The 15,348-nt window shown below is 35.3% G+C and overlaps 1 long non-coding RNA gene across 4 annotated transcripts in view; it reads right to left on the bottom strand.

The window, feature by feature from the left end:
* The window catches only part of LOC128240818 (uncharacterized), a 52,234-nt gene extending 41,306 nt beyond the window's left edge, over positions 1-10,928 (bottom strand). For all 4 annotated transcript variants that reach the window (XR_008262312.1, XR_008262311.1, XR_008262313.1 and 1 more), the window contains exons 1-3: positions 10,828-10,928; positions 6,181-6,260; positions 5,542-5,622 (exon numbers count right to left, since the gene is read on the bottom strand). This is a non-coding gene — a long non-coding RNA (uncharacterized LOC128240818). The remainder of the gene's footprint in view (positions 1-5,541; positions 5,623-6,180; positions 6,261-10,827) is intronic.
* Positions 10,929-15,348: the final 4,420 nt, after the last annotated feature.

Genomic DNA, 15,348 nt, shown 5'->3' with positions numbered 1-15,348 from the left:
AAAGTGTATAATAGTTACTGTGTACTTTCAGGAGAATTAATTTGTGGCACAGTTCACATAAGTTCCGCTTATGTTGATTTTTCCATGCAGATAAGTAACCATACTTGTATGAAAAATTATTTCTCAATTTCACCAAGCATAGAAAACTACCAACAATGGAAGTGTTTTTTGTCACAGACTCAATCATGTCATCTAAAATCCACACAATTCTTTCATATTTTTTCAATCTTTTCTTCAACTTTGGCCCATTTCAGATGAACTTTTTTCAAAGCACAGTAAAAAAGACCTTTATCATATAGTTTCTTGTAATTCCTCAGGTGAATCCAAATCTGTTTAACTAGTAGTTGCTTCACATAATCCAACCTATTTTTGTATATCTTCTTAATCCAATGTTCTTGTAACTCCTCAGGTGAATCCAATTGTTGAGCTAGTAGTTTTCTTCACATAAACCTATTCTTGTAGATCACTTTCTTAATCCAATGTGACCTTTTTTCTCTAATTCCATGTCTTCATTAAACCAAAAGTTACCTATTTCTTAACACATCCAGTGAAGACTTTCTTTTAAGTCTTTACTGATTCTAACCACATTTCTTAGATCCTGAGTTTTATCTGTAGACTTCAAATCAAACAACTTTTTTTTCATAGTTTTCCAAACATAACATGACCTCTTTGCTCCTCAAGTGTATCCAGGTGAACATCCAATTTCAAGTAATGATTCCAGGTGATCAGTTGATAAACTGCATTGCTTAAGATTTAGAACTTCACATCAGCTGTCACCGCCATAACTACTCATATGAAGCATTGAAGGCTGGGGCGTAGCCAGCATTATGCACTTACGCATGTGTGTAACATCAATTTGAAAAATGAAAAAATAAATATGGGAAAAAATGGCATCAAATTCAAGGGCTAAGCTAAATATTGATATCAGAATAAAGGGAAGATCAGCTATAGTAAGCATTTTTTTCTCTGTGTTGGATAGCTTACTGAGCCTAAATCAATCACTTGGTTACTACAAGGTCGGCGGCCCCGAACCTATAAATCCCTCCAAATACACATCAGTGCCCAACATGTTAGTTCTATATTTCATTTTTTTTCCTTGGGGAGCCCCCCTACAGCTACAGGGATATTCCTCCTTCAACACCATCCCCCTTTCGTGCGTAACATTCAGTAAAGCCTGACTACGCATCTGGAAGGCATATACCAAGTAAACTGAATGCAGTACTTAAAAGTGACTCGCTTTTGTTTTTGGACCAAATATTAGTTTTCCCGGTAATGCATCTGAAAAAAACTATTTTTATCATTTTTTTATGTTATGAATAATGCAGAAAAAAAATCCAGTGCATAAAAATTTATTTTGGTTTTTGTGGGGTTCAAACCCACGCCAGGAAAAACCAAAGTGAACAGTAAAAAAAAACAGCCGGCTAGTCAACACAGCCACCGGGACTTTAACAAAAATGGTGGATATGTTGGCCCCTTATGGAAACATTCATTATATCACATGATACATTGTCAATCAACCAATCAAACAACACATCAGCCGTAATTAATTTTGAATACACGTTTGAAATTGTGGTCTTCAACATTATTTTGCTAAAGGGTTCCTGCTTTTGCTATTTTTGTTTTAACACTCCTTTCCTTATGATTTAACACTTAACAAATTACGTGTCCCCCAGCTATGACTACCAGTATAAAGATATATGGTCATTTGATAAACTACAGTGCTTTAGAACGTGTCCCCCAGCTATGACCACCAGCATAGAGATATATGGTCATTTGATAAACTACAGTGCTTTAGAACGTGTCCCCGAGCTATTACTACCAGTATAAAGATATATGGTCATTTGATAAACTACAGTGCTTTAGAATGTGTCCCCCAGCTATGATCACCAGTATAAAGATATATGGTCATTTGATAAACTACAGTGCTTTAGAATGTGTCCCCGAGCTATGACTACCTGTATAAAGATATATGGTCATTTGATAAACTACAGTGCTTTAGAACGTGTCCCCCAGCTATGACCACCAGCATAGAGATATATGGTCATTTGATAAACTACAGTGCTTTAGAACGTGTCCCAAAGCTATTACTACCAGTATAAAGATATATGGTCATTTGATACACTACAGTGCTTTAGAACGTGTTCCCCAGCTATGATCACCAGTATAGAGATATATGGTCATTTGATAAACTACAGTGCTTTAGAACGTGTCCCCGAGCTATTACTACCAGTATAAAGATATATGGTCATTTGATAAACTACAGTGCTTTAGAATGTGTCCCCCAGCTATGATCACCAGTATAAAGATATATGGTCATTTGATAAACTACAGTGCTTTAGAATGTGTCCCCGAGCTATGACTACCTGTATAAAGATATATGGTCATTTGATAAACTACAGTGCTTTAGAACGTGTCCCCCAGCTATGATCACCTGTATAAAGATATATGGTCATTTGATAAACTACAGTGCTTTAGAACGTGTCCCCCAGCTATGACCACCAGTATAAAGATATATGGTCATTTGATAAACTACAGTGCTTTAGAACGTGTAACCCAGCTATGACCACCAGCATAAAGATATATGGTCATTTGATAAACTACAGTGCTTTAGAACGTGTCCCCCAGCTATGACCACCAGCAAAGAGATATATGGTCATTTGATAAACTACAGTGCTTTAGAACGTGTCCAAAAGCTATTACTACCAGTATAAAGATATATGGCCATTTGATAAACTACAGTGCTTTAGAACGTGTTCCCCAGCTATGATCACCAGTATAGAGATATATGGTCATTTGATAAACTACAGTGCTTTAGAACGTGTCCCCGAGCTATTACTACCAGTATAAAGATATATGGTCATTTGATAAACTACAGTGCTTTAGAATGTGTCCCCCAGCTATGATCACCAGTATAAAGATATATGGTCATTTGATAAACTACAGTGCTTTAGAATGTGTCCCCGAGCTATGACTACCTGTATAAAGATATATGGTCATTTGATAAACTACAGTGCTTTAGAACGTGTCCCCCAGCTATGATCACCTGTATAAAGATATATGGTCATTTGATAAACTACAGTGCTTTAGAACGTGTCCCCCAGCTATGACCACCAGTATAAAGACATATGGTCATTTGATAAACTACAGTGCTTTAGAACGTGTCCCCCAGCTATGACCACCAGTATAAAGATATATGGTCAACTGTTAAACTACAGTGCTTTAGAACGTGTCCCCCAGCTATGACCACCAGCATAGAGATATATGGTCATTTGATAAACTACAGTGCTTTTGAACGTGTTCCAAAGCAATGATTGCTACAGTCATATGATTTACAGTCAAAATACTTCAAAACGTAATGGATGTCTTAAATTTCAGTGTCAAAGTTGGATGCTTTTTATGATGAACATAAATAAAGGATTGATAGGTATTAAAATTAAAGGCATGGACCTTTGTTTACACCTTCTAAAATACTAGGCACAATAATGCGATTATAGGGAACTTTCGCCTATTCAAAAACCGTTAAAGACTCAGAAGCAGCTGTTTATATGGAGTACTAAAATACTAAATTATACTGTATTAGCTAAATCTAAATCAAAGATAAAGTACAGTGTAGATCTTCCTTTATTTCTTAATTGTTTGATTTACCCAAATTATTTCATAAAATAATCATGGGAAAATGTGGCAACTACTTACATTATTATTTTATATAAACACAATCAAAATTGAGTTCATTTTGACAAGAGAAATTTATGATAAACATTGTCAACCTTAATACTTTGCTGCAAAGGCAAATTTTTCTATTTACACAAATATCTATGACGTAAATAGACCATCCAAGCACCTGCTGAAATCCGTACTGTCGTTTATCTGGCAATACTACAATCCGTACTGTACCTTAGGCTAACCGCTGATCCAACCCAGCCCAGGTATTTTTTTCCAATAAACATTGTCTTGAAGTTTGAAAAGGATTGGATGTGAAATATGGAAGAAAACAGTTAATTTTGTAAATCAAACTCAGTCATGATATTATGCCAAAACATGTTGATGTTAATTAAAAGTATGCCCAAGTCAAAAAGCGGACATGAAATCTTGGGAAGCAGAGCACATCACACATTATGAACCTTTATGTATGCCAGCTATACACAGTGTTTTTCACAGTTTGCAAATCTAATTGGGGATTTTTGATTGGAAACTGTTTTCTACTATAAGCAACACAAACCCTTATTTTGACCTTCGTCTATATGAGCTAGTGATATGTCCAGTTTCTTGACAATGTTCCAGTCCTGGCGCATGTTAATAAACATAAACCTGACTATGTTTGAACCCCACCCACATGAATGAGTGGACATACCCCTATCTAATTATCAGGCTGGATAACCAGAAACCAGGGAGTTTCTGTTTCAGTTTGTTTCTTATAAAAACAAGAGATGTTGGTCAAACATTACTCCCCCATGAGCGCCATGTTGTCAAGAATATTTGGACAATTGAATTAAATATGCATGGACCGAAATGACAGCTGATTTGTCATTGACATCGAATGCCTTTCAGGCAGTTTAAAGATTATGACCATTCAAAGAATGAGGATAGTCGGTACATTTTTAATCATGTTTAGATGATGACTGATTTTTGCAGATAAACATTTATTCTCTTAGCAGCAGGGAATAAGGAATGACCAATACGAGTTGTGACCTTGACCTTTGACCTCAAAATCCATCTACTGGTCAACCCCAACCTAAATGTCAAGTTTGAGGGCCATGTGTGCAGGCACTGTCGAGTTATCACTGAAAATTATACTGATACCATTAAAGGTCAGTCACAATGTGACACTTTATTATTAGTTTACTATCATTGGTTTATGCAAAGTTTTCCCCCTCCTTGCAGATCAGAATAGTGGACTGTGGTTAAAATGACTAATTTGCTTTGATTGACTCAATTTAATAATGTACATTTTTAGAAGCCTAAGGGTTTAGTTTGTTTAAAACAAACAACGAAAGGCTTGGGTTTAGAAGTTTAATTAAAACAAAAGTGAAAACTGTCACAAAATACACCCCTCCTAGTATTAGTACACCAAGTTTGCATATAAGAGTTTGTACTTTATGCCAAATTTAGGGAACAGACACTGTAAATACAGTTTTTTGCCAATTCAAGAGTGATTACTCTTGTCAACAGTGAGTGAGGCAACATGGTTGGTTATCAAACCTGACTAAGATATTCTGCCCATACACGTTCTGACCAAATTTGGTGATGATTGGACAAAGTCTTCTAAAGTTCTTGAGCGGACAACCTAATGCACACTGTATAAACACCCTCCCAATGCCGCAAGTAAAACAATAATAGGTCCCCCTCTATGAACGGGCTTATAAAAAGTATTGGCAAGTGATTTTTTTATGTGCAGTAAAATGAGAATTTGGTTGGTACTTGTCCGTGGACAAGTTTTTTTTTTAAATATTAAGGAACCCCAGGACATCTACAAAGATGCAGAATATGTTCATTTAACAATACAGGGGAACATATCTCAGCGATGAAATATTCAGTACATACCTTCGAAATGTCACTACTGTGGAACACATATGATATGCTCTTCTTCTTTGCCATCCTTTATAATTGTGACAAAGCCAAATACTTAAATAAATAAACAAAAAGTATTAAACATTGAATCTCATTTTAACCGTACAATGGTTTTAAAGCAAATGTACTAATATATTATAAATTATCACACTCACTTGAAATAAAAAATTACAGTAAATATGCCACTACTTTAAAGCCAAATTAGTTAAAAAATACATTCATATTCAATCTATGTCTTAATAAATTGCTTGAGAAAAAATCCTTTACAAACTTAAAGCATAAGTTATTGTCAAAATGGAAAAAAGCTAGGATATGATGCATAATTATATATTCATGTATGAACAAGTAAAACTGGATCTATTCAATAAAAAAATAGAAAAGGTTCCACTTAGAATTGCATTTAAAAATAAAGAAAAACTGATTCTATCTATGTACACAAACATGTTTCAGGAGTCCTTTTTTAATTTACAAACACAAGCATTCTGAGGTACAATTTTTACACACAGATCTCATTTTCTTCGAAATACGGTAGTCAAGCCAAATTTTTTTACAACAACCGACTAAGGTCACCAGCATAAAATAATTATACACAGTAAATAGTATTCAATTTACCTCTAAGATGTCCTTCAGTATGTTCAGAGAAAACTGTGGATGGGGCAACTGTACCACTGTTCAGAACTTCCCTACAGCATCTGAAACACACAGTTATGGTGAATGTAGACTGCTACAAACTTATTAAAGCAAGAAACTCTGGGTGCAACAGAAAAAAAAATGATGATAAGCTAAAATAAGGTCGTGATGGCTCAGAGGTTGTCAGCCAGGTTTGATCCCCGGCCAGGGAATGTTCTTGTTGCCTCCCTTATGGACTCTCAGAACAGGTAGTATGACCTAGGAAAAGGAGTGGTGATTGTTTAAAATTAGATGTTAGTTCATAATCTCGCAATCAAGCTAAAAAAATAGTATGAACTTAAATTATCACTCCAGTTTACCAATTATAAGCTGGTTTCAAGACTTCTGTTGATGCACCGAGGGCATCTTCAGATGGTTCCAGGGTTCGAAATTAACTTTGACGAACACTCGCAAAATTTTGCGAGTGCTTTTTAAGGCAACTCGCAAAATGAAAAATCAACTCGCAATTTTGTTATTTGCTTTAATCCCTTATGAACATGTCAAACGAATTATCTTTGAAGGACCTGTTTAACAGTGGTAACCTTTAAACATAGATAAACACAACCATACCAGTCTGAAAGATATTGGCAACTAATTTCTGGCACCGTATGGCTTTATTGTCAGTCTTTTTTGGCGTTCCCCAGTGTGATACCAACTGTATACCGCAGGTCGAGGATCAAACTCCTTCAGTGGAACGCCTGCAATTTTGATCTTCATGAGTGTGTCCAATGTGTCGGTGTCAAGACGGCACCTCCAATCAGATTTTATCATTTTCATAGTAGAAAAAGCTCTCTCACAAGAAGCATTAGATAATGATAAAACACTTGTAAGATGAATGATCTTAAGAATGTCATTGAAGTCACCCTTATCCTGGTCCATCTGGCTGACCATCTGCCACACTAGGAGAGGATGGAGATTTGCATAGCGTGGGTTGCCTGCAACGTGGAACTTAAGATCAGTCCATTGACTCAACGCATCTACAATGTCACAACCAGTATTAGTAAGGATCACTTCATATCTTTGGAAAACTACTTGGACATCATCTTTGCCATACAACAATAGCGCTTCTCTGTTTTTAGGAAGAGGCCAGTTTTTTTATCAAATGCATAACATGAAGTAAATATTGGTTCTACTGTTAAATTTTCTAATCTGGTATTCATACAATCTAACAATGACTGAACGATTCTGGCCCTATCTGCAGCAAGTGACTGGTCTTGAATAATGTTGATTAATATGTGACCACGTAGCTTTCCATCAACATATTTCTGATTTCAACAAGCTGATCCCCTTCGTTATCAATTTATCATATTTCTCAGCACTGATGACGCACTTTGGAGTTTTGTGACAGCACTAGAAACAGTGATATCCTCCCTTTGAAACAACAAACTGACCTTGCTTACTTCATTCAGAACATCTTTCACAAATGCAATGTACAAAACCATTTTGTGTTGTCGCAATTTATTCAAATAACCCTTAACTTTTGCTTTGTCTTGTGTCCTATTTGTATTATCTTCAGCATAGTTTTCCATTTGTGAAATTATAAAGTGCCAATTTTTAAGAAGCTTGCTAACCGCTTTAAGTTTGTGATCGACCCATCGTGTTCCATTGGCCTTTTCAGGTTTCAGAAAATGTTCTCCTAATAAATCTGCTATATCTTTAGCTTCTTTGAATCTTTTGGCAGATCCCTTATAAAAATAATAAATACTCTCCAGCAGTTCGATAACATTATCCATATATGTTGACTTGAAACAGTCTTTTACAGCAAGTTCAAGTCTATGGGCCATACACCACACAGGCAAGATCCACTCTGCATTCCCCTCTTCTCTCATTAGTTGAATCACTCCTCTTCTGGCCCCCATCATGACACTAGCCCCATCGGAGCAGAATCCTACGGTTTTTTGTTTATAATTTTGCAAATCATTCACAAAAAAAGCATGATCAATAGCTGCTAAAATTCCATTCGCCTTTGTATTCTCAGGCTCCTCGAGTTTAAGATATTTTAGTTTCTGATAGAAGTCTTCCAAGACTTTGATCATTATGACCTCCTTTTCAGAGTCAGACCGGTCTGTAGAGCCATCACTAGATATGCTTAAATAATCTGCTTTATCCAGTAATGACACTACTTGATCATGGAAAATACCCCCAATATTTTCAATAAAATTTTTGGCATTTTATCGTTGTGATACGTGTCCCCCAGTGAAAGCCCATTGCTCTCCTGCAGTTGCAACAGATTAGGGAAATCAGAAAATGGCCTCTCCTCAGCTGCAACATAATAGGCAGTTTTAAAAAGTTTGTTAAGTGTATCAGAGTTTTTAATTTCAATGTTTTTAAACCCTTTTTCTAGGTCTCCAGGTTGACACCTTTTTTGCTTGTCACATGCAGCCTTAACACTCAACGCTCTCGTGTGCATTTCCGACTTGACGTGGTACACCACAGACTCCCTCTTCACAGTTTTATTACCAGTGATAAACTGAAAAAAAGACAACTTTTTTTTATTTCCTCTGCAAAATTAATCTACATCATTTGAAAATACATTTAGTTTATTCTGACCATGAGAAAATGACCACTTCTCATGACAATTTTATAAACAGTCGTAATATTAAGAAGGCCTGCCGAATGTTTACAAAAACAACTTAGCGTTCTAATATTTAACCTCTTGATTTTATCACTGTGGGGATTTCCAATACGTCATAATACTTTGATACAGTCTAAATGGAGTAAGACTTTGGGTAATATTGGTACAATAAATAGTGAAAATAAAAACCTGTTTCGTGCCGATTGTTAGAAAATTATTGTAATATTAAAAGTGTTGTTTTGCATAAACTTTGCAAAACTGGGAATGGCTCTTACATTCGAAGACATTGATGAGGGTGCATATTGTTTGCAAAGCTTGAAGGTCATGCAGTTAACCATTCCTTTATCTATCGCAAGCTCCAAATCTATATTTAATTCAAGCATCCACTTTTGAACGTTTTTTTCACTAGCGGCATATTTACTAACATAAGTGATTCCACTACTAGTACTGGTGGAAGGCTTGTTCTTTTTGGGGGTTTCTGATGACTCATCAGATGCGGCTGGTCATTTTTTTATGACGAAGCTGTCCATTGACATTGTTAACTTTGACAGTTAGGCGGAAATATTAAATGTTGATAGGGTTTACATATTCTGTGCGAAGGCGCTAATTTTAGCCAATGACTGAGCTAGGTGATTACGTCATTTGTACTTACTTTGTATTCGGCACGCGTCGGAGCATCCCAGCAAGATTCGATATTATGCTCGGCCTTTTCCGTATTCGTTCTATTTTTGAAATCATTATTCAAGCGCGACTCCATACTGCTTTTACATATTGGTAGTGTAAACATGCTATTTATAAGCTGTTTACACCAAGCTACGCAGTGGAGTTAAGTTGATGTTTATTCTACTTTCGTTTTGACATTTAGTCGTCTAGAAAAAGCCACTCGCAGAATTTCGCGAGCTTAAATAAAAGTCACTCGCAATTTGCAAATGTTGCTCGCATTTCAATTTGCGAGTATGCAAGCCTAAATTTGAACCACGGGTTCTGGGATTTCTATACAAGTCTCTGAAATGCATCAACATGCTATACCACGCGCAGATTGATATTTGTGTAGGATGCTACATCAAAAAGTAAATATATACCACTTTGCATAGTTATTACCGTTTGTGTATATAAAAAGGAGCATTCACTAACTGAAAATTACCCCAGTAGTGTCAGTAATTATTATTATTATTATTATTATTATTATTATTATTATTATTACTTATAAACCTAGACTCACGAAGAGTTTACAAATAACAAGCACATACATTACTTCCTAACTGCAAGACGCATATGATATTTCAACTTTTGTGCAGAATATCTGAGCTGTATGTTATTTTAACATTCCAAAATGCATGATTTGTAAAATGCACTTTTTTTAAATATGAAATGAAGTGTGGCAAATCATAAGGAGTATTAAAACAAAAATACCAAAAGCTGGAACCCTTCAACAGGTTGATATTTGCTCAAATATCGTCATAAAAGACCAGTTTTCATTAGCGTTTATACAGCGATTGAAAATTAATGATGGCTGTGGTGTAGAGTGATTGGTTGATTGACATTATCCCGTGATGTTATCAATGTATCTTTAACAGGTCAACACATCCAATGCATTTGTTAAAGTCCCGGTGGCCGTGTGGACTAGCCAGATGTTTTCAAATTTTTTCACGACTTTACCGGCGTGGGTTCAAACCCCACTTAAACCAAAATATTTTTATGATATAACTGTATTTTTTCTGCAGTTTCGATATCATAGAGTAAAACAATGATAAAATAAGTGTTTTCAGATGCATTACTGGGAAAAGTAATTTTTGGTCCAAAAACATGATCGAGTCAAATTAAGGCCTTGAGGAATGGCAATGGACACGACCAGGAAGACTTACTTGAGTTGACCACTACCCATTATTCACGATCTGTTAAAAAGGCTTTAATCCAACTAAGTGAATGTCCATTTATATCATGAACATAAAACGGGTCCACTTTTTGCCGTACAGCCGTTGGACAATTGCATTTTTTTTCACCTGCTCAGCTACCTTATGTACGCCGCCATATATTCCTGTTGACATTTAAGCCTCTCGGGAATACAGATCTGTAATAAGTGTTTATTCTCCGGATCGCAAAGGACCCCGGACTAGAGACACCGAAACAAAGACAAAAATGACGATGTATACAATTTTTGAATTTTTACCTTTATGCCTAAAAAAAGATAAGGGTCAGCGAGGTAAAAATAGGGTCGATCAGGTTACCGGAAAAAGGGTATTTTTTGGCCTTATATGCAAGTATCATAGTGTTTACACTCTGAGTATGGCCTTGATCTTTAACAAAGGGACATCAGTCTTTATATCTTGTCTTTATGTTCCATACACAAAGATTTAAAAATCTGTCCATACATTTTAAGTTAACAGCCCAGACACACTCATTAAGCATCGTGTTTTAACATGATGCATTATATGTGTATACACAGAAAGTATGTCCATTTTTGAATGACCATTCAGTTAAGCCATAAAACACTCTTTTGAGAGAAAAAAACAGTGAGACGTTTTGGAACAATGCTTACAGATTTCTGGAGCATTTCCCGGCAATTTAATCCATTAAAATATATGATCGACATCACTCTTTATATAATATTAAAATAAAAGTGAATTAAAATAAAATAAAAAAAAATCTCTTATATATATATATATATATATATATATATATATATATATATATATATATATATATATATATAATATATAACGGGCCTGAAGTATCACTTTTGGCGGAAATTTTTCCAAAGAGGCTTTCACATATTTCGATGTGCTACAATGGTAAAGCTTTAATAATATTTTAAATATCTATTTAAACAGCTGAAGGTGTAGAGTCATGACATTTCTCAGGGCTTACCTTATGTTGCCAAGTGAAATTACAGTCTAAATAAAATAATTCTGTAATCATATAATGCAGTTATTCTATTGGTAATTTGTTATTTAATGGAATGCAGATACTTCAGCAATGACAGAAAAAAGTATATTCAGCAATTTTATATTAAACATCCTAATTTTTACAAATTTGAACAACTGATGAACTCTGAATATAGAGTTGTACTTGTAAAAATGGCATTATTTTGTAAAATTATTCTAGCTAACTTTAATTGATCTCATTCTACCTGTATCATTTATTTGATTTTTTTTTGGCTAATGTTGATATGTTACAAAACTAATATATCTATTTTAACATCTAAAGACTATATTTAAACTCTCGCTTTGTATGTGTACTACATTTTGTTATACTTGTTTTAACCATGTAGTTGTGTGTCAGTTTTATGTTCAAATCACATGCATGTAACATGCCTTGATTTATGAAATAAACTAAAACTAACAAAAAAAAAACTTATAAGATTTCTCTCCCTTGCCTTTGTAAAAGAAGCGGGAAATCTCCAGCTTGATTGATTGTCGTGCACAGTTGAAGTCTACAGACATGTTGGTTTTACTTTGTTTTAGAAAACTTGATTGTTTTACTTGGAGTCTGATGTTCTGATGGTTAGGATTGATTTGCATTTGTTCTCTTTTGCGTTTGTCTTGGGTTAGCAATGTATTGGAATGATCATTATTTCATTCAGCTGCATTTATTTAGTTTTGTCATGTATTTTCACGACATCAGCAGATTTTGTTTTTTGAATCGAAATGGCAGCTCCATGACATTCTTTTAGCCTCTTTCCATACACTAATATATATGGGTTTGGTTACAGATGATAACATGCATGGATAACAGAAGTGACCATGGGAGTACGAGAGAGTAGAAGTGTTTGATTCCATAAATCAGTAAGTTCCATGTCAATGTTTTGTTTTAGGATGTAGTGTATTGTTGTTGTCGTTGTAATCACTTGTATTATATATGTGTTTTATATGCTTTAGCCATTTAATTTAATCTGCCACTGCACACGATTAAATCATATAAGATATTAGACTGTTTACGATGTTAAGACAGCTAAACGTATAAACATGTTATTATTCATTATCTTATGGTTGTTAATATTTATATTTTCAGGACGCTCCTATATTATATTTACATTGGATAATGTTTGCTGTTGAATATAGAGATATTGAAGAGCACTGTTTTGTTGTTTGAACTATTAAACTGCTACATATGGTAACCTGGACATATAGACCCACCCTCGCTTGGGACTTATTCTCATCTTAAACCTGGAATAACCTAGAAAGCAACACTTATGACTTTTGAGGCTAAATATGTTACGAAATATGTGATGTGCCGATCACAAGAGGGATTTCCTGGTTGGACGTGGTCCTGGGTTGTCAGGCATTTACAAGACCTATTGGTAGATGACTCAGTAATGTATTTGTTTTGTACATGGCATCCGTACATGCTTTTAACCTTAACAGTTCACAAACAAGCAGCACTATCACGTTTAAGGCTAAACAGTTTATTGGGTTATGCAAATGAATCATCAGGCCATACCAAATCGTTTCTATGTTTGGGGTCAGCGGACGGATACATTTTGAGCTTCTGGCTCGATTTTTCTATTATAAACGATCTTGCCGAATATTTTTAATTTCTTTTGGCTAAAATTTTTACTACAGGGCACAAGTTTAAACAAAATGCTTCATACTTTTTATATTATTGGCATTTAATATCAGAAAATGATTAATTCTGTGTGTTTCCCATGATTAACAGATATAAAGGGACTAGACACGATTCAACTGCAAGAAAAAAAGTAAATTATCAAAAACTTACATAAAATTTATATCGCATTGATTCTTAATTGCCGACGTATGACATCGCTTATATAAATAAGTAAAATAACGCATGACTCTTTTGAAGTGTTTGCGTATATTTTTCCAATTTGAAAATTTACTGGGCTTGTCCATAAAATACCACAAAATTATGCGTGTATCCATTCAGCTTACAGTGTCAATCTCTTTCTTCGAAATTAATCAAAAGAACAATCATACTGTGCTATTCATAAATTTGCCAAAATGCATTTATTAAGCAATTATATGTTAATATACGATATGTCACGTATAACAAAATGTAATGGAATATACAAACGAAAGACACGTGGAGCACACATCACAACAATTTAAAAGCCTTTTATATATCCATTGCGATTATATTGTTAAAATACACGACTGGATGTAATTATAATAACATCGATTCATGAAAATAGCTCATCAGTGTCCGAGACTCCGTCGGTCTGAATATCAAAACGCGGCCATTCTTTTATTGCCGGAGACGAACGTTCAATAATGAGTTTTAAAGATAAGTAATAAATTTATAAAAGCATTTTAGCATCCGTCAGTGAAATAATAAGGATATGTACTGAAGGATGGAAAACGTCCGTGTACTTTATCAAATCTAAAATGTCCGTGCACTTTATCAATTTTGTTTTTGCTCAATTCCCCCTTAAAATTACTTTTAGAAATAAAATGATAGCCTTTGAAACCTTCAAAATGCATAAAACTTGCTAAAATGTGAATATCGTATGAATTACTTACGGCTTTCCCCAATGTCATTAATAAATATGTCAGGAGCCGTGTACTTTGCCGAAATTTTCAACTCGGGCGAATTCCCCGTCCTGCGGGGACGAACTGCTGGTGAAACCCTCGCCAAATGCCCCCGCACCCCAGGGACCCTAGGTTGGGCCCATTTCACGCTTTATTTTGTGCGAATACAAAACCACCGCATTCACCCGGCAATGCGGGGCCACCTGGAAGGTAAAAACACGGCCCATTTCCCCGGCTATTTCCGGTATACCCCCGGACCTGAGGGGGGGGGGGGGTCGTGGTTACAATTGACTGGTGCATAACTATCATTAAATGCTGCACAGTTTCCAGCATTTGCGGGTGGGGTAAGATTTTCACGTCACATACATGTAGATTTTCTGGTCGATTGATTGTTTTGCCAGTGTCATTATTATGCAGAGTGATGGGCGAGTGATTATTGAGGTCGGTTGTTGGCAGACTATTGATAAGATACTAAAACATTATTTTTGCTTTTCCACTGACATTTTAGAATAGAAATTAGTCCCCTTTCGCGGTCACATGACCAACTGACTTTAGATAGACATCACGTGGTCAACAAACCTAATAAACTAAAATTTACACGGCACCTTGTTATTGGACCGATTTCCTTGCAAGTGACAAGATTTGATTTAATACTATTTTATTGCATGAGAACACATTTCACAATGACAATATCAATACAAATTTCAACACAATATTTAGACCGACATTATAAAATCAAGCATGCAAAGGGATTGGGCCACGAGTTATGCCAACATCAGTTACGGCCTTCTCCCGCGTGACAGGATAAATATCAATAAGTCACGTGGGTTCTCCACCGTGTACACTCGAAAACCATTATTGGCGCCGCACTGAAGTGCGTGCCTATTATGGAATGGGAATTTATTTTAGTTAGTGGTGGGAGCGGTTTTTACTTTGATTGACAGTTGGGTTTTTTTGTTATTTAATTATGAATAAAAAATGCAAATAGATGGCGATTGCATGGGTGTTAAAAATGTTATTTATGGTTGAATAGATTGTCTTTAATTTATC

The sequence above is a fragment of the Mya arenaria genome, chromosome 7, assembly GCF_026914265.1.
Source record: "Mya arenaria isolate MELC-2E11 chromosome 7, ASM2691426v1".
Lineage (NCBI taxonomy): Eukaryota > Metazoa > Mollusca > Bivalvia > Myida > Myidae > Mya > Mya arenaria.
This window is presented reverse-complemented; position numbering and strand designations above follow the sequence as displayed.